The sequence below is a fragment of the Bombus pascuorum genome, chromosome 13 (genome assembly GCF_905332965.1).
Source record: "Bombus pascuorum chromosome 13, iyBomPasc1.1, whole genome shotgun sequence".
Classification (NCBI taxonomy): Eukaryota; Metazoa; Arthropoda; class Insecta; order Hymenoptera; family Apidae; genus Bombus; species Bombus pascuorum.
In genome coordinates this window covers 7,271,422-7,297,265 of record NC_083500.1, presented here as the reverse complement: position 1 = coordinate 7,297,265, position 25,844 = coordinate 7,271,422, and the positions used below count along the sequence as shown (strand labels likewise).

The 25,844-nt window shown below is 36.9% G+C and overlaps 1 protein-coding gene across 6 annotated transcripts in view; it reads left to right on the top strand.

Moving 5' to 3' along the window:
• LOC132913150 (ankyrin repeat and fibronectin type-III domain-containing protein 1) overlaps positions 1–25,844 on the top strand; it is a 187,779-nt gene that overhangs the window by 43,962 nt on the left and 117,973 nt on the right. The window lies entirely within an intron of this gene.

Genomic DNA, 25,844 nt, shown 5'->3' with positions numbered 1-25,844 from the left:
TCCGTTTTATTACACGTTCCTTCTCTAACAGTCCGTCTCTGGACGAAAATCAATTCGAGTTCGGCCAGTTTCCGGAAAAGCTGTTCTTGCCTCGAGAATTATTTATGAGACAATTCGCTTTGTCTCGTCGCAGTTGTACACCGGAGTTACCTGCTGGTACGACCATACCGAAGAAGTTACCATGAAAAGCTGAATCACATTGGCGGCGTGGCAAAATGGTGGTGGAGAATCGTGTGGGCGGTGAAATGGGGTGTCGTTTTCTTGAAAGTTGGATGATACCGCGGAGGAAAGTAGCGGACGAAGCGAAGGAAAGTTTCGCGGAAACCGGCGGCTAGTTAGCCGAGGAGATTTTATCTTATTTTCTTTTCTTCTTTTTTTTTTTTTTTTGCGAAGAAATGCTGTCCGATGGAACGTGAAATAATACGCGGATTCACTAAGTTTGAAGAGTTTCGAACGAAACGAAACGAAATCTTCTCGGCATGTAGATATTACGTTTTCCCTGGAAAGCCTGTTATCGCGCGATTTTTTCCTCGATACAAATAGGCTGTTTGCCTAATACATATTAAAAAAACCCACTGGTTTATAATAAGAGATTGTAATAAATTTTATTTAGTATTTTTTTTGTATTAAAAATTAAGTTTAAATATTTATTCGGTTTTTAAAATTTACTGTTTACCTAGTGTTTTATTTAGTATTTATTTGATATTGATTATTAGGTTTAGCGTTATTATTATTCTTTTTAGAAGTTCCATATATCGCTCAGGAACTCTTTACGATACAATATTTCTTCTTTTATTTTACAATATTTACCGTACTAATTAGGTTTAGTATTCGTTTAGTAATCTATTCGGTATATTACGTTATAAAGTATTTTACGAAATAACAAATCTATAATAAAACAGCTAAGAAATAAAGTTAGAAAAAGTATAGATCGAGCGATTGTGCAAAACGACGTAGCAACGAAACGCGTTCGTTCGTTACGTGCAGAAGTCTGCTGTTGCTTTCACCGATGAGCGTAATAGCGAATCGTTATCCGGTAATTGATCAGAATAGCGAAGTTCTCGAAAACGTCCCTTGGCGAAAGGTTTGCATAAGGGTGCAATATGTTCCTTTCAATTATCTCGTGCTTATCGACTGTCAAAGGGAACTACGTCATCAACTAATTCCCAACTACTCCCGATAGGAAATCTTAATGAGCTTGTAAACTCGCGTGGCTCCCTAATTCACCGTAAGCCGCTCATCCTTGCGTTAGTATTTTTGCACCGTGTTCCGTCAAGATCTATAAAGACGACGATTCATCGGTCAAAATCATCAGAATTTCCAAAATTCTATTTTACCTATTACTTTGATTGTCGATTATTTTTATTTCATATAAAATAATTTCTTAATTTCTTTAATTAAAAGCGCTTTCTAAAATTATATTTACGCTGTTACTTCGACCGTGGTTTATTTTTATTTCACAGTGGCGACGGCCAGTCCATTTAAACTTCTTCAGACAATTTACAAAACTGTGTTTTAACCATTGCTTTAAACGTTGATTATTCGTGTCTTCGCTCCAGTACAAAATAGAATACTCTTCTGGTATTTTTCTCATACATATTATTCTGCTCGTGCGTGTGGCTTATACATACGTGTTCTATGTTGCATTCTGTTTTGTATATAGTGTATAGCTCATGAAATTCTGACGCCGCTTTAATTAGGTAAATTAGATACAGTTAGGTGTCAGGTGATCTGTGTAAATTTCAGTATCAGACGCATGCTAGAATTTTGCTGGATGAATAATCGTGTAGCGCTGCCTGTGCGGATGACAAGATAGAAGATATAGCATTTGCTGCGCGCAGTGTCGAATGCTCTGTACATTCTTGGTTTCTGTCTTACACCATACCGGGTTATCTAATCCCATAGGGATAACTCGGTAGTACAGATTTGATTACACGCTGTTAAAGCGCGACGCGTTGCTCTGAAAATTAGCGATTGCTGTGTGCGTTCGTTACAAGAAGCTTGATCATACAGCGAGTGATATTTTAACAAGAATCTGCTCGTTTTCGAAACGAGGTTCGGCCAAATTTCGGGTTCCATTATTCACGCCGCTAACTTGCCGAATTCTCGCCCCTTCTATAAAATTACCAAACAGTAGAGGCTCTTCGAAAGCTTGACATTTTCTGTTTGTTCGTGATATTAATAATTCTTGGTCGCAGCGTTCTGAATATTCATGAACCGGGTCTACAGACGTGCGCGCAAAGACTTGACAAACATTTCGCGTCTCTGCTGTAATTCGAGGGCCATTCTGTCCAGGAACTTTACTTTAATTAAATGAATACGCACGATCGCGTAGCTTGCTCGCGTTTGAATACGAATAGGAAAAACCGCATAAATCGACCTAGTTTCTTGCTGTTTGCTTTATTTTCCGGCTCCCTGTGAAGACCGAGACTAATGTGATTCCTACGGGAAGTTGCAGATCATTGGAATTTAGTTCATCATTCGTCAATAAAATTGGCTCTGATGGAAAGGCAATTTTCTCTTATTTTGATAGCGAATACCACAATAAAATACGTAGTTTAGGTATTTTTTAATCAATTGTAAACCTGATATTTTGATATTCTTTTCGTGTGCCGAATAAATCGAATTGGCGAGAGAATTTCGTGTTTTTCTGAAATATTGCGAAGGATTGAAACTCGTCACAGAAGCAACGGTAAACTGTTTCCACGCTTCTCTTTCTATCTTCGAATTTTACTTTTCAATGACGCATATCAGGAGAAAATTCATAGTTGATGTTCGAAGTAATTTAGACCTGTTGTTCTCGCAATTTTGACAATTGACGTGTCACAGCATTATTTACTGAATGGATAGCGAATCTTCTAAACTTCCGTGAAAAATTCGAGAAAACGGACTAATTCGGTATTTGGCGTAAATAATGATAACGAAGAACGATTTGCGGATGTCTTTTTCTGTCGCATTTAATTTACTGATCACTTCGACGATGAATGTTAGGGTACAGTAACTAAGGTGATCGTTACAATTAGCAACAAACGTTGATTCTACGCGTCGAACGAATGGCATAATCGGTTGGAAATTTTGCGAAAGTTTGCCCGATAATTGGAGTAACCTGAAGCGGTACGGTTAGTCTGCGGTTCTCAGTCAAACATGCAAATGTACGTTAGCTACGGAGAGTAGCAACGTCGGCTTTGTACCTTCGTGCTAATCTAAACTTCGAAATTTAATCAGCATCAGGTACCAACGAACCGTTTCAACCGGTTCCCAAGCTTTTGCTGTTAGATTCGCACGAAAATTCCACGCTCTCCCACGTCGATGCGCGTTCGATGTAAGTGGCTGTCGTGAATTTTGATAACCACGGACATTTTAGATCGAGGCGCACCGACGTAATCGCACCGCGTGCTATGGCAGACGCGATTCTGAAATTGGCACATCGGATGGGAAATATGTTAAGCGAATTGATGATATAGATCGAATATTCGCATCTCCCAAGTCGAAAGTTGACGCTGTCGCTGGTCCTACAATGAAGATATAAATTATGTATGTACTGTATCGTAGTTAATCGACACAGATTTCGTAGAATTAGTAGCAGCAATTCTGGTTAGGTTTTATAAGAATCATTTTCCTTCTGTTAATTTTCATATATTTCTAATTGGAAGTTTGATTTCTTGATTAGCTCGCAGTAAAAATTTAAGTCCCGTCCGAGTGCACGTTAAATCGACAGAGGTTTTGTAGAATTAGTAGCAGCAATTCTGGTTAGGTTTTATAGCAATCATTTTCCTTCTGTTAATTTTCATATATTTCTAATTGGAAGTTTGAGTTCTTGATTATCTCGCAGTAAAAATTTAAGTCCCGTCCGAGTGCACGTTAAATCGACAGAGGTTTTGTAGAATTAGTAGCAGCAATTCTGGTTAGGTTTTATAAGAATCATTTTCCTTCTGTTAATTTTCATATATTTCTAATTGGAAGTTTGAGTTCTTGATTATCTCGCAGTAAAAATTTAAGTTCCGTCCGAGTGCACGTTAAATCGACAGAGGTTTTGTAGAATTAATAGCAGCAATTCTGGTTAGATTTTATAAGAATCATTTTCCTTCTGTTAATTTTCATATCTTTCTAATTGGAAGTTTGAGTTCTTCATTATCTCGCAGTGAAAGTTCAGGTCCTGTCCGAGTGCATGTTAAATCGACAGAGGTTTTGTAGAATTAGTAGCAGCAATTCTGGTTAGATTTGATAGGAGTCATTTTTCTTCTGTTAATTTTCATATCTTCTTAATTGGAAGTTTGAGTTCTTTATTATCTTGCAGTAAAAGCTTAAATCCTATCCGATCCTTATAAGCTTAAATCCTGAGTTTCCATTAAAAATGTCCATTATCTTTCTAACCAAACTTGGAACTTTTATTCTTGTACCATAAATCTTTATTTATGCTGATAACGATGAAACTAGTGTAAGTCTAAACTTTAAAGAAGTTGCATTTTTAATTCATTTTATATTACATCAATCTACATTACAACATTTAATATGCAAGAATTTTTGCGTGAAAAATATCTGACTTAGAAATCATTTTCACAGTCACTGGAACACATGGGATCTCGTGTATTTTTATATTACAAGTATAAATCTTAATATAAGATTTAGTATAATTTTACATCAAAGGTATATATCAGAGTATCAAGTTGAAGAAGGTTTGGTAGAATTAGAACGTTTACAAGATGCAGCCGTGCAATAAATTGTTGGGAAATTCTATCGTAATTCGTACAGAGTTTCCACCAGCTTCAAGAGAACCGTGCAAAGGCTTCAAGGAAAAGATCTCGTGATATTTACCAAGAAATTTTCCTTGTACGCAAGCTACTGGACTTCTTTTATTAGCTTTGCATCAACTAGGACATAATCCGCTGAATACTGATACAAACCAGAGAAAATTCTTAGAATTTCCATATATAAAGAATCGTTCTGGTTTTTCTCTTAATTTACATTTATTTTTAACTCTAACAAGTGATAGAATTTAACTAACTGTTCACGGTAATTGTAATGGAAAAAAGTAGTTGTACCCATTTTGTTCGCAATGGAGGAACATTCGTCCACTTCTCTACTGGGAAAGAAAACATGGAAATTCCGTGACGTGCATATTCACGTTGCTACTTTATTCCCATCCTCTCTAAACGACGTCATGGCCCCGATTACTAATTAACCCGAATAGCGATCGTCTCCTCGCAGTTCCGCAAGCACTTTGTCAGATGAGGAAAAAAGAGAGTGTTAAGTAAATTATAGTCTGGTCGTCTTCGTTGGAATTTCGACGTGATTCTTCGTCTGTCGTTAATGCATTTAATCGAAGGAAAGTCCGTACCAGGCTTGAAAGGACTAATTCGTGCTATCGCGGGATGAAACCGTACGATTTTTTGCACAGCTCTTATTTTTTAATCCATAGAGGAATAATACTATTTAATATACCAGGATCGTTCAGAAAGTAATACTTCGTTCGTGTGTCGAGATAAATTATGCCAAATTTCGTGTTTAAATAATTAATATCGTTGAAGCTTCATTCGTCTAAAATGCCAGTGCGAATTAAACATCTCGCCGATGACAAAGCGTGATCTTTCGCCCTTTTACGCTTTTCGTATGCCGAAAACGTTTGTCCCAAAAGGATTCATCGTCGAATTACGGGAATTTACGGTAACAAGATTATGGTTGGCATCATACGTAAGACGATGGATACGGGGATTGAATAATTTGGTCGAGAAACTCGTATTTGATCGTAATCGTTCTGGTCGCTCGTCCCTCGTTCCGCAGGACCCGAAGAAACGTGTCCACGATTTCATTAGCAGCGATCGATTCGGATTGTTGGATTTTTTCTTCTTTGGAAAACTGAAAGAATTCTTGGGTGGATAACACTTCGCGGGAAACGACGATTTAAAATTGAAACGATTTGTGAAACGATGGTCGTGCGAACTCGCGGCTCAAGTCTACTATGTGGAAGGTAGACAGAAACTCGTTTCACGTTACGATAAGCGGTCAAATAGAGGCGCTGGTTTTATTGGGAAATATCTGGCTATATACATGTAAAGCTACAAACAAAGAAATCCCTTTAAAATGCATTTCTATTGTTGTTACGTCAAAACGAATATTACTTTCTGCACGACCCTCGTATAAAGGAAAACAAGTTTTTAGTCCTCTTAACGAGAAACAAGTTAGTTGTACTGGTATGAGATCTTCTGTTTTCGCAATCTATTGAAAACATACAAATCTTTCTGATAATCTTATTTAATTTTATCAAGATACACGAATAATTACACGTACTTATTTATTTGCGACATATTGCTACTTTAATCCCAACATATTTGGTAACATACGGTAGTTATTAGTTTATCCGAACCAGCCGGATAAAATATTTCATATAACCAATAAGTTGGGATAATAGAGGCTGGCTTGCTACCCCTATTGGCTGTTGCTACGAGTTTCGATAATAGAAAGACGCTCGGATATCCGAGACTGAACGAAAACTTGGACATAAATTGCAAAAATTACATGTCAGCTTAGAAAACAAACACACACTGCTCTTTTTCAAATAGTGTCGTATATAACAATGCCATTAATAATAGTAAATTATTAACAAAACCTTCTTGCATCGTCGCATTAATTATAAAATACATTAAACGCAATGTAAATCCTTAGAAACAGAGAGAATTTATCACGTATTCGTACGTTTGTTATATTTCAATTTGTCATAACAGTAAGATCTTCCATAGTTTAGATATTCTCAATTCGATATTGGCAATCTGATCTCCATATGAAAACCAACCTAGGTACGCGTGGTCAACCATTAAAAATGATGGAAAAATGAAAACGCAAGGTATAAGTTCGCGTTATCTCAATCCCACAGACGATATTATTATTACTTACCGATACTATCATTCGCGAGATGTGTAATTCCCAAGTTGATTTCTCGATCGGAAAGCCGATTACGAATTCCGCGAAGTGTCTTATTTATAAAATTCCATGTTTCTCGATAATAGAACATTATTCTATGATTCTCCGTATTCTTTATAAATGGGAAGTCCAAGTTAACAAGGAGGCAGACTCTGAATTCTGAAGCAGAGTTGGCCATAATTCGAGTTGTTTTGAACAAATGCTTGTCCGAGATAATCGTAGCTACCATCTGTTAATTTACCAAAGGACAACAAATTTTCTGATTTAACGTTCGAGGAGCAAGACGATTACGAAAAATCGATATTACGACCGTTGGACGACGAAGAATATATTTTTCATCGCCGATACGATGCAACGTAAAATACATTTTTAGAATAAATTCCGATACGAATAGGTCATTCCAATAAGTTTCTCTTAGGCGAATAATTCTTTGCTCGAATAAATTCCTAACCGATTGCATATTTATTCGTTAGAGTCGAGCGAAATTCTGTCAAGGAGTAAGAACGAGGATTTTTACTTTGTTATGCGAATAAAAATTTGCCTAACGCGACTCTGGAGGATATGAGAGAGAAATCAGGCGAAGAATAACGCGGGAAAGAATGCCCGTGCGCTCGTGCGTGAAAACCGCTGACTGTCGGTCGAAGATGTGCGATTCGAAATATTCAGAGCCATTCGTTTCCAATAATTTCGAACGATATTGTTCAAAATTTATGGCAGCGTGGTTTATGATAACCGGATACGCGATTTAATACCGTGAAAATTTCGGCTCAATCACCATGTTTTATACGATGTGTATGTTTGTTTCGTTTGACTCGTGGGTCGTCTTTTCTGAAATTAGAGAGAATGTCTTGGGATAGTTTCATTCGAAGGGAGTGGCGCGTCGCGATTCATGAAATTGGAAATAAGCTCGGCTTTGCTATGCACGACGAACCTGTTTCGAGTCTGTCACGGTTTACCCCTGGCAAATAAAAAACTATTCTCGAGTATCGATTCTACAGGACTGTGTTCTCTCCGATGAATAGGATTGGAGAAAATAGACAGCAGTTTTGGGACGAATGTTAAGAGCCTTTTTCACTCGCACGAGGGTAGTTTTCGGTATTTACGGATTTTCACGGTCGTATTACGCCAGACTAATCCGAGCCCTGCTTATTTTTTCTTTTTTCTCGGAAGGGTAGACAAATATTGGTATTCCAATATTTATAGTACATATGAAAAAAGAAAGTACTTCATATAGTGTAAAAACGTCATTTTTATAAAAAGGATACATAAGCAAAGGGGAGAGAAAAAAAGGGAGGGAACAAGATAGGGAAGCAAGATAGGTAGAGATAGGAATGAAGAAAGAAGAAAAAGAGAGTGGAAGAATTTGCATGATATAGGTATTCGCTATGAAAGTCTACTAATTTCTATAAAAAGTAAAAAAAAAAAAAAAAGAGAAAGGAGCGAAAATGAAGATTCAAGGTAGAAAAGAAAAGGAAGAGAGGGAGAAAGGATAAAAAAGTAGAGATGAACTGGGATGGGTAAAAGAAAGGAAAGGAATGGGAGAAAGAAATGAAGCAAAGGGGAGTGAAGAAAGGTGACGGAAAAGAAGAAAAGAGCAGGGGGGAAAGGGAAAACATTAGTACTTACCTTTGTTCCTGTTAATTCCAGAGTTCGAGCAGAAATTATAAGAGAAGATTTTGCATCAAAGCTTGTAATAGTAAATAATTTATATATAACCCGGACATTTACAAAATTTCTATCTAGCAAAATATTAAAAATTTAAACTAGTTCGTTCGATTATGGTATATAAATAATTAAATCTCAGAAAGAAAGGAAATAATTAAATCGACTAGGAAGGGACATTAGGTTGATGTATATATACAAGGTGTCCCAGAATTTATAGTAAATCGAGGAGCCAAGGAATCTATATGGAAAAAGATTTTTGAAGAGAAAACTGACTTTGAAAATTAGATTGCTACGTAAATTTGCCTAGTTATCGACTATGTGTGAGGTACGAGTAAATTATTCTGCGCGTGAAAACGAATAAAAAATTAACGAAGTAGTCAAAAAGATCTTACTCTACATTTTTCACCTATTTCCAACCGTAGGATAACTTGCTATTAATTGCACGCTTCTATCTAGATTAGGCAAATTCCATCACACTTGACAAATTTTCAAACTCCTCGATCTTCTCGAAAACGAAGCGTCACGCGCAGAGCAATTTTGTTTTTTTTCCTCGCATAGAATCGTCTTGTCGATACAGGGACACACTGTATATCATAATACCGAATAAAATGGATTCTGATCATACCGACCGTTAAATAAAGATCCCATATTTTGAAAGTATAATACGCTTGTTTTTCGGTTCATAAGGATAATGCAAGTCTGACTCGGAAAATATCTGATTTTGATTATGCTTTCCATGAGAATGGGAAATCGATTTTTTAGATTTGCTTCAGCCCGAAAGCGAATCGAAAATTTTGTTCGATATCTGCTTCTTGCTTCTTTGACAGGTGTCACGACAATTTTTTCATACCGAATACTCGTAATTTATTCGATCTTGTGTCAGGCTTTTCGTGTTTTAATCTAATACTTTTGATAACTTTATATACATATATACATACATGAACGCAGACACACGTCAGTTTGAATTTCTTTTGCCACTCGGTCTTCGGTAAAGTTTTGCTCACATTCATAGAAAAGGCATAGTTTTATCATGTTTCTCCGTTAATAGGTTTCAATCTTTTTCATCTTCCCATTTCGCAAGATTAATCGACGATTACATAAGATTATACGTCCCGCGGAAAATAAATTGCTTGAATAGAAGAAAACGTACTCGTAATGATCCAACGTTCGTTGCTAATTGTGTAAGTTACTTTATTTTCGAGTTAGACGAGAAAAATTCATTAGCATTTATCCTGCACGATTATTTAACTCCAACGAGCCGGACAAATTAAATTGAAAGTTGCCCGAAGCAAATAGAAATTGATGATATTTGTGACGCGGATTTCTCTCCCATTGGATAAAAGCGAAATACATTTTTGACTTATTTATTTTACTTTACCGGAATGAAACTTTAATTTACGAACGTGGCACGCCGATGCTAATTCATAAATATTGTTTGTATGCTCGTCGTAGGATTAGATTATTTCATAAGCAACATTGTCGTTTATTTCGCCTTTTTGAATTTCTACGATAACATTGAAATGAATTAAATTTACGGCTAATAATTGCAAATTGCTATAGAATCATTTTAATAAATCAATGAGGATTAATATAAAATCTGTTGATGAAAGCCAGTCGTGTGAAAGATATTCGATGAAATGTTTCAACTTAATTGGGAATTATTGTTCACCCTATTTTCAAAGCACTGACAGATTTCCGTTTATTTCGAGGCTAAAAAGAATAGAAATTTAAAAAGCTATAAAGAATTGAATAGAAAATTCAACGCGATAAGAAATCGCTCATCGAAACTGCAACACAAAAGTCAACTCCGTCAAAGTGGTCACTGAATTCTTCATCGAGAGGACTAATCATTTTTGTAATTGAAAAATGATAAAAAGGGCGAAAAATAATTTCAAAAAGAAGGACAGATAATACATTATCTATCAATGAATGTACTAAACGTTCTAAGTTTGTCAATTTTTTAATCCTTTTAACGTATGTGTGTGGACGTAACGCGTGTGTTACTTATGGAATGATTTGACATTTTCTTCTCGACTCGGTATTGCTCTTAGAAAATTCGATACCTTACAAAAGATCGATGCAGGAGCAAATCAAGCACGTTGTCTCGTTGGAAAAGATACATGAAAAGAGGAAAAAAGAACGACTGGTACAAAGACACGGTTGAATTGGTTCGTGGCCTTTACCTTCCAGCAGAGCTTCCTCATTTTTCACAAGAAGGCGAAACTGCTGCGGATGCTGGAGATAATACAAAGACGTTTCGTATAATGGTTTTCGTCAAACGTTAGATGTTTGTCCCAGCGAACGTCGGAAAATAAAACCCGCAAAGCATATCCGAACGTGATATTCGCGGCGTAGTTCATTTTTCTCGTGCTATTCTTTCGCAATTTTCTCGAAACCAAGACGCGTACACCAAAAGTGCAGTGTAACGAATTTTACAATTTTTTATTTCGTCCAGCATTCGTACATTTTCACCGTGTTCCCACTAAGAAAGAAACCTTATATTCTTGTTCATGTTCCCGGATTCTCTCAAGTTTAATCGAAAGTAAAACGAAGCTAGAAATTTCATGCATTGCGTATATTTCTTATTCCTTTTTCAAATCCACAGTACGGCGTTAAGAAACCGTGTTCGTAATTCGACATGCAGTAAAAAGCAAAGCAAGCTCCTACTTCGCTTCTTATTCCTTCTTTGAAATTCCTTCGTACTTCACGAAGAAACTTCATATATTTTTTAGTGGCGACGTTAAATTCTTTCCGTTCCACGGAAGCAGTCGATTCGCGGCAGCCGTGAGCTTTTTCTTCGCCGCGCGGAAGTCCCATTGCTGCCATAACATTTCGCGATGTGACAATGGCGCGACGTTCGGTGTACATTGTTAATGCCGCATGATTATTTTTAACCCAGCGTATTTCTGAAAGACGTGTCTCCCTTAGAGGAAATGGCAAAAAATGAATTGCCGGCTGCTCGGTTCGCTCTGCTTTTTCTCGAGATTACCGGCGAGACGGTCTAACCCTAATCGTCGTTGTCGCAGGATCGTCACTGTCGCAGGGCAGCGAAAAAAAGTCTATTCGAAGCTCGTGATTACCCTCGTTCCCTCGTAGAAAAATCAAAATCTCAGTTTTTATTTTTGGGTTCGTTAAACTCGCAATTTCCCATTAATTCGTTCTCTTTCTCTCTTTCGTGTTTCTTTCCTTCTTTTTTTTTCCTCGTCGAAATTTCATTGGGACATTGTACGGGAAACGAAGTTGATGGAGCGTAGTTACTTCAGCCAAGAAAGATTCTTTCGGAGTTCCTATCTTCTCGGACAATGAGACTCCCGATAGAGATAAAGATTCTGATTGATGATCTCAGCCTGTGTCGTGTATCAGTGAGACCCGCGCCATTCTTTCAACTCTGCCAGCCGAGTTGAATTTATTTTCTCACAATTATTCTTAACCTTTGCACCGACGACTCGCTTTCTGGAAATTGTTCTCCTTCCTCTTTTTTTCTCTCGCTGGTATCGTCGAGAACGTAACAGCAAGCGAGAGATCACGTCGCATCTCGTGATGGATCTTGAGTGATCTTTCAAGCTTGCAAGAATTTATATCGTGTACATCGAGTAATGCTTTTCTCAAATGATTCAACAAATTCGAGTACTTGGAAAGGTGGAAAAGAAACGACAAACTTAACGATTGTTAAACGATCTTTTATCGATGTTTCGCATTATGCTGTTGTAACTTTATTTGAGAATTCTGTTGCTATACCGAGTGTTCTTTAGAAATTTTATTTTAATTCTATTCTATGCTATGTATTATGCTCCATTTAAAATTCTATCGAATTTTGCATATTTATGTATTAGGATTCCAACGTCCCTTGTCTCCTCTTTTATTGTGCTCTTCCCTCGTTTTATCTCCGGTAGTAGACGCTTCCGTAAAAACTACACGGATTCTGACAGAGTGCTTGTTGTCGAAATATGGAAAAATAAAGCAGAAAAATTTGACGCAGGAATTTCATAAAATATTTAACGAACGTAGATTGTCTAGATTTCTATAATTATAATTCGTCAATGCATTAACGAATGACAAATTTCGATAATTTCATTTGATTGCCGACATTCAAATGACAGAGGAGAAGAAAAGTTTATCCTCCAAAAATACCAAATATTCCGATCGTGTCATAAATTATGCAGCGAAAACTCTAATAAAACGAAAATCAACGGTGGGTGTCAAATTCCTCATATTTTCGTGGATTATATCCTCTCTCCTCGGAAAGCTCCGAATATATCGGTCGAAAAAATTTGTTTAAGTCGATCAAAATAAGTGCTTTGGTGATATATCGTGGAAATATTTTTCACGGGTCTTTCGATTGAGAAATCTTCAATGAAATTCTTCAATAAATTCCGGAAGACCGCGGTATCTCCCCTATATCTGGTATCTTGAAGATAATCTTAAAGCAGAGAAAGAGAGGGAGAGAGAGAAAGTAAGCCTATTACAGGCGATTCGAAATCGTTTCGTATCTTAAAGCTGCTTAAGCATCTCTTGCCTCGTTGACTTTAGCTTCTGTCTTTCAACTCTGTCAAGAAATCTTCCAGGTTCTATATGTTTTCCTTAATTCGTTACATTCAGAGTAGAATATATCAACATAGTGATTCTTCGATGCTAGACTCCGGACTTACGACGAATTACGATAGAAAGAGTATAAGAATTGTTTGAAAAATAGAAAATACTTTTTTCTTTTTAGGTTTCAGACTTTCACGATGTTCGTGAGATTATATCTGTGGCTTGGTACGAGAACTTACCAATGTCGGTAATTATAAAGTTGAGATATCAGCACTTAAGGATACGTTAAAAAATTCCTGTTCATATAATTCCTGATACAGAAGTTTCTGCTGTTTCAAATTTCTTTTCTTGCACAAACAGAGAGAATTAAAGTCTGTGGTGTTCGTGGCTTTTATGTTGATTTTGGTATTTTTCGTGGGAAACTTATTTTATAAAAAATATTCACGTTGAGATATAAAAACACCATTATTATATATATTAGGTTATCTGAGAAGTTTCTTTTGCTTTATAAGGAAATAATAGACGCACAATATTTTTTTGTTTCGTATTAATATACAATTGTTACAAACTCAGTGGCGGGTTTAATTCTTTTTTACAAAAATATGACAATGTCACTGCATGCACCAAACCACAGATCTGGTTCTTAGAGTCTCGATCGTGGTTTTAATTCACATGTGTGTATTCGCCATTCTGTAAACTTATTTCTTCGCATCGAAAATATTAACCTAGAAGTATAAAATTCACTCGATTTTAATTAAAATTTAATTAATTAAAACCGTGTTTGAGAAGAAAGTGTTTCCTCCAACGCATCTGCAGAAAATCTTCGATGAAAAACACATCTCCGATCGAAATTACATTAAATTAAATTCAACTAACAATTGAGATGTTTATACAGCACGGAGAATCTCGTCACAGAAATAGATAGATTCACGAGTGAAAGGCTCAACAATAATACGTTGCCCTTTGTTCCGATATTTCGTGCTTCTTGTTCCTGAGTTTCAAGTTTGTTCTGAAGAAGCGGACGCTTGAAATGTTCGCGAAACGTTGAAGCGAAGCGCAACGTATTACACATTACACGTGTTATTATTAAGAACACGATCGAAACTCAGAAAACCGCAAATATTTCTCCTTCGCCCGACGAACGTAGAATAGAAGAACTTCTTCTCGTGAATTAGTTACACAATTAGTCAACAAGACGAATATTATGTTGGATCGAGGCTACGCCCAAGGTTCGAATAGAGTTGTTATATACCTTTGCGTATGAGTTGATGCAAGCAATTACGGAACGGTGAAGTTACGCGGACGAATTTGCTGCAAACAGCTGGGGGGCTTGTTATGCAAACCAGCCAACTATTTACCGAAGAAATAAACAATCAAGAAGACGACCGTTTCACAAAATTACGTGTATTTCGAACGATAACTTGGTTACTTCGTGTATTTTATTCGTCCCTCTATTTCGCCTCGATTATTGAATTTTATTACGTTTCGTCGTTCTTCCTTGCACGACTCATGATTGCGTTTCGATCGTTGAAAAGCAAATAGACTTAACCAGTCGTTTCGTATTATAGGACAGCCTAATTAACTTCGCGAGATAATTATTCCAGATCTTTTTTTTTTTTTTTTTTTTTTGGAAAAAGCAAGCATTGATTAAGTTCCGAGAATTGCGCTGGACGAACTTTATTCGTCCTGTATTTCGCTTCGTCGAGTGGTCGATCGCGACTTGGATTACGCCTGTGGAACCTTATAAGCGAGTAACGAGGAAAAAATTCCTATCGATCGGATAAATTGACGTGGCGCGTTATAGCGGTAATGAAACGTTTTGCCTTCGGCTGATTGGGGCGAACAACTTCCCCGTTTCCAACATCGCGTTCCTCTTTCTTTTCCTTTTTTCTTTTACTTTCGTTCCACCCGGAGAAACTTTCTTCTATGGAAAATCCGAGTTATGCAATGTAGATTCTACGTGGACGAAAATCTATCGCAGCAGCGTCACGTCCAATTGAAGATGAATAGGAAATAAAGGTAAAAGGATGATTCACGATTGCTCGTGAAAATATTGCAGGGTACATTTACAGATATTTCTTATGAATATATCATGCGTGTTATATGAAACGTTTGGAGGTTTCATTAAATCTGTAGCGAGATTCGACTGTTTTGCAGAAATATTATCATCCCTGTCGAATGAACTGGACCATAAAATTCGTAAAAATAGAAAAAGCAACAATAAACACTAAAGAAAAATGGTTAACTCGTTTAATAAATAATAACAAATAATTTTCGACGTATTAAACTGGGGAAAAGAGTGTTGGAAAAAATAGTGAACTTTCATAAAAAATAGTCATTTTAGCTTTTTTAACAACAATTTATAGCGTCCGAATATTTTTGAGGTACGAAAATTCACCCTTCTTTCAATATTTCCTTTAACATTTAAACAACGTTTGTTTTAAGTGTAATGTTTTTTACTCTCCAACGTCTATATATTATACTTCGCTATACTGCAAAATATCTTCGTTATTTTTTCTGTATTTACTTTGAATATAGGATGTAAAAGTCAATGTTACGCTCGTGCCTGAATATTTTCGAAATCAACTGTATTGTGGTTATTTTTCTTACCGTATATGCGATATACTATTTTTTTACTCCACGCATGATCGCAATAAATTCCGTATACTAACTTCTATGTACATTTTCAGATTTAAATTCTATCAATATAATCGTGACAGTCGTGTTTCGTTACAACTTTCATCCTTTAACATACAAATTTCCTATGATAAGCGTTCAAATACGTTCGCAAACCACTGTATGTATCGACTACAACAAAATGCTAATATTTGCCGTGTGTTTCATCGACAAGAATTTGAAATTCAACATCGAGTTGAACAAACATTTGGTGCGAACGATTTACTATACTTGCCGAGTAACAAGACAATAGGAAGAGGAGCCAGGTCGATCGGTAATTTCCATGAATATTCATCGTTCCAATGATATTTGTTTTCCCATGGATAATAAATTACACCATCAGCTCGGATTATTCGACCATGGACAAGAGATGTTAAACGCGTCGGACGAATGAAATATAAACAACTCCTCTTTGCTTCGTTAAAGAGATTCATCCCCTTCTCGTTGCTTTCCAACGGACGAGAAAGTTGGAAGCTTGCAGACGTGATGTTGCAATTAAAGTAATTAGTAATTAACAGAATTACCGCTCCGACACGCTGGCACAATTGGTCAGGTTAACTAGAACAGTTCAGGTGTTTGAGAAGAAGGTGGAAACTACTTGTAGAAATTTCCGACTATTTTCTGTAACGTTTTCTTGGAAAGTTTCCTGACGAATGACGTCCGACCTAGAACAAGATATCAGAGATTACAATGATACATCGTAGCAACAACTTACAACGCGTCTAACGAGTCTCGCAAGAGTTTGACAACGCGTTAATACGAATCCTCTGCAAACATTGTACTTACTCTGTTTGTCGTCTCTCTTTTTGTACACGCACAACTTCCTTCGTGAATATCGACACAGCTGCTGTTTTAATAGGAAACGTGATCGTATTAAATCATCGTGGAAACGAATAATTGGGCACAGAATTTCGCGTTTATGCAAAATTCCGGCAAAAATAAATGAGTACAGATTACGGGAAAATAATGAATTAACCACGCTTCTTCATTCGGATTCCATCGAAGAGACATTTTGTGATTCACAGTCATTGAGAAACTAATCTATATTCCTAAATTTAATTTGTAGTAAAGTTGATCGAAGCAGTGATCAAAGAATGCGGCGAACGTAACGAAAGGGACATTCTATTGTACTTTATTGTATACGTCGTTGATAAGATTTTTGCATTATTAAGTCGAGCACATATTCGGTATTTATGTATTTTTAACTAAATCTAGGGTTCCAAACGAGGTAATAATTCTCAATACGAATTACAGAAATTTTATTTCGTATAGAACTAATAAGATTCTTATTTTATACGCGAACATGTGAATTTCTATATTCTTAAGGTACTGTAGCAAGCGAGATTATGTCATATTTCTAAAAAATTCCAATAACTTTGCGATCGTATTTCTGGTTAATCCTTCCTTCAATTTTTGATGAATAGGGAATGTATGTAAATATATATGCAGCCCGTGATTCATCTATGTCTGAATATATCGAACCTCTCGATGGGTCTCATAATTGACCTTTCGCAACCCTCCGCTTGTCACATCCCTTAAAACCACGTCGCAGAAATACCATCACTTATTTTTACCACGTTAAATCCTCTTTACTTCTTAAAGTAGACGTGAAGTTGAGTGCCACTATCGTTAACCAGTAAAATGTGTCGCAAGAAGTAAACGACGACGAGTATACTTGTCAAAAAAAGCTAACTGGTTAAGAACGAATCACTGTCACGCCGAGAGTCGTAATCCTCCTGTTCTTTCTTCTTATTTCGACCGAGCAATTCGAGCGTGTAAGAGTTGAACGCGAAGCAGACGCAATAATTGAAAATCCTATGAATTTTATCCTATGAACTTTATTCGCTAAAATATAACAATTCTTCACCTCCAATACGGAATCCTTTTGCTGCTCAATGGGCAATTAATTTCGTTGAATTAATTTAACACGCCACTTATCGTAAGATACATTTTACACCATCGAATTAACGACCTCTGGTTGGTTAATTTAGTCGAACAGGTGGAATCAGGCGTTTCGTGTGGGAGTATCGGTTAATGAACACCATCTGTTTCATGGAACTTTGCTTGGAGGCCATTTTCTACGATGCTGTGGTTGCCGCCGGTTGCATTTACGTATACGTGCCTTGGTGGCAAATGGTCGATGGTATGGCACACGTACGCGCCTCGTGATACTCGTGTGTTCATCTACGTGTCTCGTTTAGTCACCCTCTCGACGTACGTAAATGTGGAAAATGTCGCGCTCGGTTGAATCTCCGAGGATGGACGACGTTCGACGTGTCGTTAAATCCATTTCCCAGTCTTTTCTCGCTGGCCAAGGACTCGCGTAATTTAGGTGCACGTCCTCTCGCTCGTTTGATCATATGAACTACGATGACACACACGGCGATTACTGGCTGTTATTCGACGTACGTACAGGGTCCAGTCGAATAACGTGTGAAAGAGGACACGACGTGACTCCTTCTGGAAAAATAAGAAAATAATATAGAACAGAATTTTCTCATTTCCAGCTTAGTTTTCGAAAAAATCGAGTTCGGAAATTTAGGGATTGGGATTTCATTGGCACTGCAATCACGCTTGATTATTATGATTACAATGGGTAATATTTTTAACGATTCTGGAAACGTCTATGGAAGGATTTCTATTTAGTAAAAATATACAATTTTACGCGTACAATGTATCGATATTATTTTAAGAGGAAATCACAGCGCTATTGTACATTTTCCATCAAACACGCGGAAACAGATACAACTTTCTCGATAATAAGAGATAATATAATATATTCAGGCTCCATGGGACGCTGTTCGCATTTCAGCTACATTCGACTATCCGTTGCCGATCATCGCGACAATGGATGATCGAGAGGTCAATAGAGCGATAATTTTCTCCAGTCCCATACATTTTCGAGGCCGGGATACGTAGCACAAAGGAACGGCCGTGTAGTTTCGATTGTAACAAACAATAAGAATATACGTAAAAAGTTTGCACGACGACGTGATCGATGGGTGGAAGGAGCGATAAAGAAATTTTATCGTTTGACTTTCGTGCTACTTTAGAAGAAAGGCCACTAAGAATCGCCACAAATTCCTTTTCATAGCAATCTTTCTATAATAGCGCTACTTCATCAAACTGTTTTATCGCATGCTTCTTCGACGTGGCCGATAAATCACGGTTGCTCGTGTAACTTACGATTTCAAAATTTTCATACCGCATAAAGAAGAAAATCTGGACGCCATAAATAGTTCCCTAAACGTTATAAAAAATATTCCAAAGATAACATGAAGGTAAGAATATCGATATGTAACCTTGCAGAAGCTTCTCGCTCAGTTTTAAGGGAAGAGAAATGATTTTATGCAGTGGAAGTAGATAAGGTTGTTCGTGGTCAGACGCCAGAGGAGATACGGTCCTCTCTGTTGACTTTTTCCATTATATTTCTCTTCGTTTAGGCACAAGTCTGTTAGAAAGTTCATTAAGCGCTAACATTTCTCGTATCACTTTAATCTCCGTGTACTACTCCTCTGTGCTTGCACAATTTTTTAAACGACTATCGTAAAGCCAATCTTATAATCGCGTAATACAAACTATATGTTAATTTACACACGTGGGCTTCCTCGCTTTTGTTCGCTCGATTAGCGATACAAATAAAAATAGAAATATTCCTGGTAACGTTTCTCTAATTATTTCGAATAATTATTTCAATTGATATAAAAATAAAATCTTACTAATTTTAAAAAACTTCAAATATTTTTGCAAAACTTAAGTCAGCCGTCGTTGCTTCTAATTACGAACAAGATTTTCCACGTACGCGTAAGCGTAATCTTCCAACGACACAAATCTGATGATTTACGATAATTTACACGAAAATTTCAAACAGTACAAATCTTCTAACTTTTCAAACAGATTATCTGAAAGAGAAGCGCCGTTAGCCTCAACGAAAGCTTCCAAGCTAATTTGCTTTGACGCTGAAAGCTCGTTCACGCGAGTGGACGACCCGTTTCCTCTTTTTCTCGGTGAGTAGATGATCCGTGAAACGTCTGAACGACACCGTTGCGACGATACGTCCGGACGTCGTCGATTTTTCAAAGAGATAACCGGCAAATCGAGCGCGATCTCCTCCGTCGATTTAAATGCATTTGTACACAGATGCACGTGTATCGGACGATATTCCGCGTCACTTGCCTCTCCGTTGCTTCCTCTCGACATTTCCTTGGCGCTGGAGAAATTACCATTTCGATGAGATCCCTATCGCTCTCGAATCGAATCACGCTTTCGGATAAGCGAACCTTCTTTAGAACGTCCCGATTAAATTCCTTTTTCTACGGTTTTGCTCTCGAGGAACGACAAAACGTAGAAACTGTCCGCTCGAACGCATGCAATTTCACATAGACTTGGCCGAACAGTAGGACGATCGCGACCGTTGGTTAACACGTTCATTACTGATCGGATTTCCATTGCCTGCACAGCGTTAGAGAAGTATTAGAAAGACACTTAACTGCAACGTTTGACAAGGAACGTAGGAATTTGATCGCGTTCCTTAAAAAAGAAAGTATTTTTATTGCAAGTCTAAGCTACGTTCTTGTGATTAGCTTCGACCTGATCGAACTTAGAAATTGAGAATGGAACAAAAATTGCGAGGGAATTTTTATTGGCACGTGTACGTGATTTCTCATTTCGATTCTATGTTGAACGTGTTAAAATATCACAGCTTCATTTCGTTCGTTGAAACGGTCGAGGCGTACGGATGAGCGAAATATGCAGATTGAAACATAGAAATTCGAGAATCGTAAACAGGATTAAATATGGAATATAGAACGTCGTATTTACCGAGAAATGAAGAAACAGTTGGTAGACCTTTTGCCATACGATGACATTTTAGCGAATTTATGTGACATTTTAGTTCGACAAGATTTATCTTTTCACAGAGAGCGTACAAATTTTTGAAGATGATCGGTAAATGTACGTAAAACTGAAGTTTGAAATTACATTAAAACAAAGAGAAGCGTCTGAATTTCAAATTACCACTACACACAATTAGAACGTAATTTGATGAGATATACAGTGTACATAGTAGGTTTACAAACTCGGATTATCAGTATTTACAATCAATTTCCGTGACAGGTGTAACGAAGGGTCAGTTAACAATAAAGCTTCGTGTTGGATGTTTCATATTAAGTGCTGACAAATAATTTTCATATAAAATCTGAATACGTATTGAAATCGATATGTGAACTGCACGTAAATTATTATGAATAAAGCGAATCAATCGTTGTATCACTTTGTTGAAAAATAAATACGATAACTGCTATTATCTTTAAATCTAATCAGATTATTACGATTATTGCTGTGATTTATTATTTCCAACTCTGTTCTTAATCTCAAAAGTAGCACGTTGAATCACGTTCGTATTATAAACCTGGCGTAACCTCGATTAATCTTTTACATAATTATAGAATAATTAATTGGAATAAATTTGTATGATAGTGAAAATATGTGATATCTTTCTCGTACTCGTCTTTTCATTAACGTAATGTTGCATAGAGAGGTTAAAGGAATATACGGTCACCTAATTTCCATTTAGAAAAGAATGATGATTCGTTCTATCGCGTCTCGAAGCTTCTTAACTGCTGCATGGCTTCCCTTTTCGAATACGTTAAAGAGTGTCGGACGACACCAGGAAATGGAGAAAATGACAGTTCCATTTTCTCCGTCGACTGAATGAGAAAAGCTTGATGCTCTGTCCTGCAGCGTTTAATGGAGTATTATCGTACCCCATTAAATATAGTATTCATCCGATAGACATCACATTTTTAACTGACCGCAGAATGAGCATTACGAATTTAATTTATTTCTTAAATATGTATATTCACATTAACCCAGATATTAAGGTGATATGATTCTCTATTTGAATTTTCAATCAAATATACAGTACATACGTATTAATTAGATTATTGTAGTGCAAACACGCGCTGTTTACACATTTGTTATTCCAAATAGGAAAATAATGTTAAATGCGAATAATACAACCAAAATTCGTAAAGTGCATACATTATATTACAGTCATTATTTTGGGAGAGAGATCTACATATTTAGATTAATTAAAATACTAATTCGGGGGGGAAAAAGGACAATGATGATAGTAGTTATTAATTAAAATGCCAACGGTTAAGAAATTATTAATTTCGCTGTAAACGTAAAATTATTACGATTCGTGTATCTAAAATTACTACAAAAGCTCTAAATTCGAGATCGCAGATCTAATCTCCAACATCATGGACATTCCACATTATTGATCTCACTCGTGATCGTAAATCTATTCTCCAACATCATGGACATTTAAAATCACAGACCATATTCGACATCCTGGACATTCAGACAATGAGGTCATCGATCTCATTCAAGATTATAGATCATTATTATCCATCATCGTGGACATTCGACATCATCGACTTCGTTCAAGATTATCTAACACTGTGGAAATTGAAGATCATTGACCTCGTTCGAATATCCTGATTTATTCTCCAACATCATGGACATTCAAGATCATTGATGTCATTCCAGATCCTAGATCTATTTTTCAGCATCGTAGACATTCAGACAGTGAGTTCTCCAACATCGTGGACATTGAAGATCATTGACCTCGTTCGAATATCCTGATTTATTTTTCAACATCATGGAGATACAAGATCGTGGTCCTGCAACATTATTGATCTATTCTCCAACATCATGAACATTCAAGATCATTGATGTTATTCCAGATCCTAGATCCATTTTTCAGCATCGTGGACATTCAGACAATGAGATCATCGATCTCATTCGAGATTATAGATATATTCTCCAACATCGTAGTCATCGAAGATCATTGACCTCGTACGAATATCCTGATTTATTTTTCAACGTCATGGAGGTACAAGATCGTGGTGCTCCTTTAACATTATAGATCTATTCTCCATCATGGATATTTCAGACCATTGGCCTCATTCCATATCGTAGATCTATTTTTCAACACCATGAACACATATTTAGGATTTTGTGGGAAGAGAATCTTATTTAAGACTTGTGGATTCGTTCACAGATCGTGCACGAGTCGTTGTACCATTTTCAGATCACACAAAAGTCACGGATTCGCCTGCAAACTAACTAAAGATAGTCGAATCATGCTTGGATCGTTCTGAGGTTAACGACTTGAAATCCTAGTTCCACCTTCGCGTGTTCTAAGTCCGTAGGTCCAATCTAAAACTGTCTACCAGGGCTTGACCATGATCTAAGTATGTCTTAGCCTGTGTAAGGTCGAGTACCTCGACTTTGTGACGACCTACGGGCAGTTCCATGACCTTTAGACGAACCATAGCAGTGACACATAATCTGTAGAACTTTGGAGGGATCAGAGGGTGAAGTCGACGACCATGGAGTGGTCAAATGGAGAGCTTCGACCTCAAGGCGAGCCATGCATAAGTCTATGATATTACAGTCCACTGGCGAGTTCCTTATCCTCTTAGCTATTCGAGAGTAAGGCAATGATATGAAGGTCATTCAAGAGTGAAATTTATGATATTAAGATTGGACGTCAATATCGGTACTTTATTGCCAGACTGCGCATTTTCATGCAGTTTTTTTCCTGATAAATTGAAAGGTGGAAAAAATCAGTGTCCGCGTAATATACGAAAATATGAAAAAGATATTCAAAGTGAGATATAATCGTCGCAATTTTTAGTAGACGAAACAAATTTCTATGCAGATTCTGCTCGTGAAAATATGAAATTGAATAAAAATCTGCAGTCTATTTGTTGCTGTTTTACGCGAATTTTTTAATCACTGGGTAACGTTCACTGTGAGGTGAAGTTTTTATATAGAGCCACGCTACGAGGTAGGAATTATCATAACGAACAGCATAATAATCTCTTTCTCTTTTAATATAAACGAATTAATGTTCGAAATTTTTTAACATCTCGACTTTAAATTAATAAGCCAAAGGGCGAATTAGCCTTTTATCACTGTGAATGCAGTGATGAACTAAAGAAAGTGTAATATCGGTGCGTATGAATATTAGCATTATAATTTTCTGCTAGATATCCTTTTTATACCTTTTACAATTTAAAATTCATTTATTTTTAAAGTCGTGTAGGTCCACTTTCCTTTGCTCTGGAATATCAAGGTGAAAAAGTTCCAATAAGGTCTACTTAGTTTGTACACTGCGTCTCTACGTATTTAACTAGATGTAAATTCATTATACAAATAGCTTTCTTCAGGATCAACTAGATCAATATCTTTCTCCAGACTCACGAATGAACTTAAACCATCTTCAAAATAAGCAAACCATATCTATTCGCCGCTCCTATCCTCCTGAATAAAATTACCATACTTCTCGTAATCATCGCTTCTAAACTTTCTTTTATCTGCGATTATACGCGATACGTACGAGATTAAGAAACATCAATGAGTTAAAGTTCCATCTTAGAGTTTAATGAGCCACGTTACGTAAATGTACTTGAAAGCGCAAGAAAGAGACAACAACGTTATGTTCATTGCGCAAGTTCGTCGTTATAATTCGCGAATTATAATGTCAGACATAAAACGTCGTAAAATTATGTATGCAATGTGACTCGCGCAATTACGAGTACAAACGGCTTGTTTCTCGCGTAATAACGAACAATTTAACGCTTACAACGTTACGAATTAACTGGATGTTTCGGCCGGAAGCTTTCAGCATTTTCAGCAACAAAGCTAAAGGTCCAGTTCTCGTGAACTTTATGAAGCGAGGAAATCCTCAACTTCGATGTCGTACATATGACTTACGACTTTGGGAAAGCCGCAGGGTAATCTGTGGTGAGATTTGCTCGCTCTGCGTCTCACGATCGCCTTAAAAGCCTGAACGAGCCGAATGTAGGCCAGTTCTTTGATCGAAAGCACGAAGGGATAGAAGATTTCTTGCAAGCTCTTTCGTTTGAGTGGAAAATCTGGACGTAAAGGTGGGTCTATTCTTTGCTCATAAAAAGCTGAGGACGATGGTAATCAGATTTAGAGCGACTTACATTTTGTCGTTGATAGAAAAATACACAAAAATCGAGAACTCAACGTTGATTTGAAAATCTTGTTATTTCGCGTTTCTTTCATTTCTAATTTGACAAATCTTTTGTCACGAAGAATATTCGCGAATGACAATTGACACGAAGAATATTCGCGAATGACATTTGACACGAGTTTTAACGAGTTTCTCTCCGAGAAACGATCGCTATGTCGAGGCTATATGAAATTTAGAACGATGAAATCAAATTAAATTTGGTTTAAAAACGAAGGTGAAGTTTTTAACTCGACTACTTTCCTTTACGCAAACAGCGAAGGCGTCGCGTTTTTCCATGCGAATAACTTTTCCAACTTTTTCGCTACTCCATCACAATATATTTTTCGCGTGAATTACGCCCGCTACCTCGTTACTCACGTTGCATAATGATGTCCCTTGTTTATGGCTGGCGGCCTTCAATTTGGCGCAATATCAATAAAACTCTGTGATACGATTAAGAGGATTTACGTAACGTTGGCGTAATTGTCGCGGTTACATTTTCGATAGTCTTTCGACTTTCAGTTGCCAAAATGGCGAAAGCTAAACTGTTCTACGAACGACGGGACGCGCGATTTATAATCAAGCGAACAATGTCGACATTTGCCAACTGCAACGCCTGTTTAGCTTCTACGTAATTTCATTGTCATAAAATTTGCGTTGATCGATGTCGGTCTAACGCGCTGTTAAAATTAATTACTTTCGATGCTAAAACAGTTGCAGCCTACGATGTAGCGACTTCATCCTTAAACTTGTATCGATTAAATTAAATTTAAACAGTAGGTTTTATTGAAGATCTATTTGTCAAAAATGAGTTTATGAAATTTGCATGGCAATCTTCTCAAGCATAAATGGAGGATTATTTTTCTCAAAGCTGTTGATTCGGTTCAGCGTTGCTTTTCAATGAAACTTCTCTACTTTCAACTTCTTCGAATTTTCCGCGACTACTCGTACCGGATCGTATCACTGAAAAAGTTCGACGCTCTCAGCGGAGCTTAAC